Source organism: Echinops telfairi, unplaced genomic scaffold (assembly GCF_000313985.2).
Source record: "Echinops telfairi isolate 266 unplaced genomic scaffold, ASM31398v2 ScPeMD7_2291;HRSCAF=2852, whole genome shotgun sequence".
Taxonomy (NCBI): Eukaryota; Metazoa; Chordata; class Mammalia; order Afrosoricida; family Tenrecidae; genus Echinops; species Echinops telfairi.
Window position 1 is genome coordinate 47,882,521 of NW_022106189.1, and position 5,963 is coordinate 47,888,483.

The window sequence follows — 5,963 nt, forward strand, 5'->3', positions numbered from 1 at the left end:
GCAGGCGAAGGAGGAAGCAGGCTATGGATGCAGGAGCTGTGGCCCAGCCAGGTTCACAGGCTTTGGGAACCACATCTCCACGCCTTGTCCCTGGGCACAGTGCAGACCCCAGAGCCCACCCTGGCCCTGCCCCCTCCTCATAAAAGGATTCCTAGGAAGAGGCCATTTCTCCAGGTGGCCTTGGTGTGCAGGATTTTAAGGACCAAGTGGAACCCAGGCTGGGGGTTCCCAGCAGACTGCAGGTCCTGCTCTGGGCCAGGTAGACATTGGCGGGGTGGGGGGCTGTGTGAGGCTGGGCCCTGCTCCAGGGCGCCCAGTCCCTGCAGCCTCAGGACCTCAGCTTCCCTCCCCTGGCCAGTCCTTACTTGTAGTTGGGAAGCTGTCCTTGGGCTCCAGGACACTGGCCTTCTCTGATCTTCCTGTCTCGTGGCCAGCAGGCTGATGGGAAGTTGTTGCGCCCTCTGTCCCTCCAGCTGCCCCCCCCCCCCCGTACGCCCAGAAAAGCAGCAAGATGCCCTTAGCAAGGCACTCGGCTTCTGTAGGAGGTTCCACTCCCACAGCCAGACCAGGCGGCAGCAGGCTGCCCCCCACCGAGAAGAGGCTGGTGGCCACAGAGAACACAAGTGATATGTAAGGGTGCACAGTGCCAAGCCTGGAGTGGACAGACTATTCCCAGGCCCTGCCCAAGAGCCAACAAGCTATTGGAGACCCTGTGCCCCCAGCTGGCCGCCTCCTTGGGAAGGGCACACCTCTACTCTTCTACCACACAGAGGGCCACCCCTCCCCCTGGAGCAGCCTGAGGGCCAGGAGGACAGGAAGCCTAGTGGCTAGAGTCTCACCAGCACCCAGGACAATGACCAGCCCTGGAGAGCCTGCAAACCCAGCCCTGGGGACAGCAGGGACACAATGGATGTGGTCAGGACAGCCCAGTGGTCTCCCTGTCCTCCAGTGCAGGGTGGGATTGGTCCCCCATACTACATGCCCAGGGGAAGGGCAGTGGATCACTGATCACAGTCCATGCCCAGGAGGACAGAGCCCACCTGCTCCAGAGGTACCTTCTAGCTTGTCCTCACACATGAAGTCCCCCTGCCAGCCAGCCAGGCCTTGCTGAGGACTGAGACCTCCTGTGGTGGGTATGGAGCAAGGCAAGGAGGTCCAGAGAGACCCTGGGTGCCCTGCTCCAACCCCTCCCTGAGGAAAGGGACACTGAGTCAGGGAGCAGGAGGGAGATCTGGCCCTGTGTGTGTGTGTGTGTGTGTGTGTGTGTGTGTGTTGAGGGTCTCTAGCCTGGTGGTCTTAGGCCCCTTGATAGTAACAACCTGGGTTTCCCAGTAGACCCACATGTAATCCTAGGACAGGGGGAGGTCCTCCCCACCCAGAGTAGGGTCTCATCCCAGACTCCCTCCCATGATTGGGACAGGAACCCAGGGCCACCCTGGGTTTACAGTCAACACGCCCTTACCCCCAAGCCCTGGAGATTCCGCTGGTTGCCACCTACCCACACCCTGCCCGGCCCTGCCTCTCAGAGGCACGTGCTGAGGTGCTTTTCTGGGCAGTACCCTTGACTCCTCTCAGCCTTCTGCCCCACTTTCTTGTGTTCCTGTCCCCTTGCCAGCTGTGTGAGGTGCTGTTGTGATGAGATTTTGCCCTAAAGGGAGTCCCTTTCTGAAAACTGCTGGCATCTGTTGGTCCAGGTACCAGGCAGTTAAGATGGCACTAAGGGTCAAGGCAGGTTTCAGGGCCCTAGGTTGGCACCTGCCCAAGATGTGACAGTCTGTCCCTGTTTCCACACTAGGGTGGGGTACTAGAAGTGGGTGGGGTGAGGGCAACAAAGGGTGGGGGAAGAGGTCCCCACTGTTCTCCCTCTTCGGTTCTCATCTGCACAACTGAGCTACCCCCAAGGCTCAGCATACCCCAGCCTGCACAGATGGGGTCCACCCTCCACCTGGCCCTGAGTGACTGCCCATTCCCTTCATCTCCAGCCTTGTGAATGGCGCTCAGACAGCACCAAACTTGCACTCCAAAGCCCTAGGCGTTGCTCAGTGGTGTCTCAGAAGCAATTCCAGGCCCTGCAGCAAGATGGCGCCCATACCCCCCGGGGCCAGAGGCTGCCATCAGTGTCCTCCCAGAGCCAACCTCTTCAAGCCCTGGCGCCCAGGACTGCAATCCCTGCTCTTTCTGGGACCTGTTCAAGTTAACGCTAAGAGGAGCTGTTCAAGTTAACGCTAGCCTCCAGCCCAGGAGAGGGAAACCCCCAAAGTGCGCACCTCACTACACCCCCCTCAACCCTGCCCTCCCACTGCCTCCCCGCCAGCTCCTCACGGCGGGCGGGGGGCGCACCTGGGTGCCCAGGGCCGCGCATACTCGCTGCTGCACGCGGGGGCAGGGCCGCGTGCTGGCGGGCGCGGTGCTCGGCTCCGGATGCCCGGCATCTGGTAGCGCAGCTGCGGGCAGGGCGCGGGGTCTGGCGGGCGGTGGTCCGCAGGCTGCTCCGGGAGCAGCGGCTCCGTGCCCGAAGAGCCAGTCCCAGCACCGCGCCAGGACACCACGAGGCGACCCCTCGTTGCATGCATTCCGTGCGCCTCGAGCTCCACGCCGCGCGCGCTCCGCAAGCCACCCCCGCCTGACCCTGGAGGGTGGGACAATCAAGGGATGAGGGGGGCGGTGCGCGGGGACCTTGGATTCTCCAGTACAATCGCGGAGCTAACGAGCGGGGCGGGGCCTTAGGAAGTAGGTGGGGCCGAAGGTCTGGGGGTGGGGCTCAGTGTTTCCCATTGGTGCGAGTTGACGCTCCCCCAAGGAGCGAGCACAGAAAGTGGGAGGGGCCAAAAGAACAAACATCTGTCTGGGAGGAAGTACAGCCAGAATGCTCATTAGAGGCAAGGATGGCGGGACTCCTCACATCCTTTGGACGGGTTGTCAGGAGAGACCAGTCTCTGCAGAAGCACATCGTGCTTGGTCCAGCAGAGGGGCAGCGAAAAAGAGGAAGGCCCTCAAGGACATGGACTGACACCGTGGCTGCAACACTGGACTCAGGCCTGGAAGTGTCCGTGAGGATAGCGCAGGACCGCGCGGTTTGGTTCTGTCGTGCACCGGATGGGGTTGCTATGAGTCAGAACCGTCTCGATGGCACCTAACAAAAGGGGGTATGGGGAGCGGTCAAGGCCTTCAAAGGACAGCAGGGGAGTTCCCAGAAGCGAGGGGTCACGGAGAGTGAGCCCGAGCTGTGGATTTCAGGAGGGCGGGGTCAGGGAGTGCCCAAAGTGGCGAGCCTCATGCAGTGGGTGGGGGCGTCGAGGACACGCCCTCAAGGGGCGTGGACCAGACGGGTTCTTAGAGGGGCGGAGCTATGAAGTGGTCTAAGCCAACGAGGCTCCTGGGGGCGGAGCTACCAGGCTCCTGGAGGGGTGGGGGCCCCAGGACCTCACGGAAGGGCGTGGTCGCGCGGTGTGGGCGGGGTCTACCAGGCCGAGGCGGCTAGAGTGCAGTGCTCCGGCGTCCTCCGGCCGTAGCGTCTGCGCCCGCGGAGCTCTGGGGACCGACGGTAGCAGCCCTTCCCCGCCGGCCAGGTACTTTCCCGCCGACGCCGACCCTTCCCTCCACACCCGGGGCCGAAGCCGGGCTGCCCCCCATGCCTCTCCGCCGTGCCGTCCAGGCCCGCTCAAAGGCCTTGGCCTGCGCTCTGGAGTGGGCCAGGAGCGCGGGCGGGGGGGCCCTGGGGACACTTGTAGTAGCCCCGGGGCGCCCCCGACACCCGGGTAATCCTCCACAGCCTTCGACAAGCCGCGACGGCTCTGACCGTCGCTGACGGCCTTCGACAAGCCCCGACGGCCTCCGACGAGCCCCGGCGTCCTCAGACAAGTTCCGACCGCTCCCGGCAGCTCCCGACGGCCCCCGACTACCTCCGGCGACTCCCGACAGTCCCCGAAGCCCGGCCGGGCGTCCGCCCGCCCGCCACTGCCCCCTGGTGGCCGCCGGCGCGCGGCGGGCCGCGGGAGCGCGGGCTGCGGGAGCGAGGACTCGTGGGTAAAGGGCCTTCTCGGGACTTCTTTTTCAGCGTTCGGGAGGCGATCGCAGGATCGTCCTGCAAGACGAACTTCCGCGTTACTTTGGACGGTCACGGACGTTGCGCGCTCTTCTTCCCACGCATCCAAGAGCGAAGGTACGTCGGCCTGGCTTTGCTCTCCGAGCGTCGCATCTTGGCGGTAGCATTTGCGAGAACTGGAGTACGCAAACGTTTCCCCAGACGGGTTGCTGCTTTTGCGGACTCTGTTTTGCGGTGCGCACTTTTCTGCTTGGCCGTTTTATCTTATTTGGCGTCGTTTGTTGATTTTTGTGTGTTGGACTCTCTCTCAGTTCCTGGACGTATAATTAGACTCCGCAAATGATGATTTGGCTTCATTAATTTCCAAATAGCTTCCCTCTCGCCTTCTCCTTTAACTGCCGCGGCGAGTTCTTTCAGGGGAGCATGTGGTGACCGCGGAGCTCTGGAGACCCAGTCCCCGCGGAGTGGGGTCGATGGTCCGCCGCCGCGGCCTTGCAGACGCCGGCCGCTGCGTTTCGTCGGGACAAAAACAAACCGAAAAACTTCTGTTGCTTTACTTTTCATGGAATCACCACTTTAATGGTTTTTAATACGCCAGTATTTTGCAAAATCAGCTGTTGGATCCATTTATTAACTACGTGTTCCTTTTTTCTTTTTTTAAAACTTACGAATTAATTAGTTACTGCTGCTGATTCCCCCTCCCCCCTTAAGTGCATCTGTGTTTTCTTCACGTTTAAGTAGCCAGTGAGCTTTTTATGTTGTAGTTTTAAAGTTGACGGAGAGCTTTAACTATTTTGCTTCATTTTTTTCCTACTTCTAGTGATCAGACTGACCAGGTTTACAGTTGTCTCTTTTGCTATGCCCCAGAGCTTCTGACAAAGGATATTTCATTTCCAGTTTGACCCCAGATTGTTAAGGGATCTTAAAGTTGCTATGTGGGTAGGTGATTTGGGGTATAATTTCTAAATTCGTTTTTTTTAAATAGACATATATACTTTTACTGCATGCTGATCAGAGATTAGCCTCTGTACTATTTCTGATTGTTGGAATCCGTGGGATTGTCTTTGTGGTCAGATAAGGGACCTCGTTTCAAAAGTGTTTTTAAGGCACCTAGCAACCACAGGCTGGGTTGTTTTTAATGGCAGGTGAACTCACTGGCAAACTCCCTGCTATCCAGGTGATTCTGACCCATAACGACCCTACTACAGGCAGAATAGCGCGCCCCTGTGTATGTTGTCGAGGCTGTCAGTCTTCACAGGAGCAGAAAGCCTCATCTTTCTCCTAGGGAGCAGCCCGTGGGTTTGAACTGTCTATCGACTGGGGTTAGCAGTCCCATGTGTAACCCCCACGCCAGGACCAGAGCATTCGAGCTCTGTTTCCAAGCCCCCCATCGTGACACGGAGCTCTCCGTGGGAGAGCAGTGACTCAGGGTCAGCTCCGTGGGAAGTGGGTTTGGTTATGAGATTACTAATTTGAGTTCCTTTATGGAAAAAATAAAATAAAATCTGTCTTGGTCGAAGTGCAATCAGATTGAGGCACTGATGACAAGACTTTGTCCCATGTCCTTTGGACATGTCATCAGGAGAGACCGGTCTCTGGAAAAAGACATCCTGTCGGGAAAGTAGAGAGCTGGGAGGAAGGCGCTCCACCGGACGGACGGATGGACACAGTGGCTGCAGCAGTGGCTCAGACCTGAGCATGTTTGTGCGGGCAGGCGCAGGACTGACCGACCGCCTGGTGGTTTCGGTCTGTGGTACGAATGGCCGCCAGGAGTTGGCACCGACTCGACAGCCCCTGGCAAATACAGTGAACCCTCGTTTATTGCGGTTAATCGGTTCTAGACCCTACCGTGATAAATGAGATTCCGCGAAGTAGGATTCCTTATTTGTAAATCAAATATTTTCGTAGTTAGAGCATA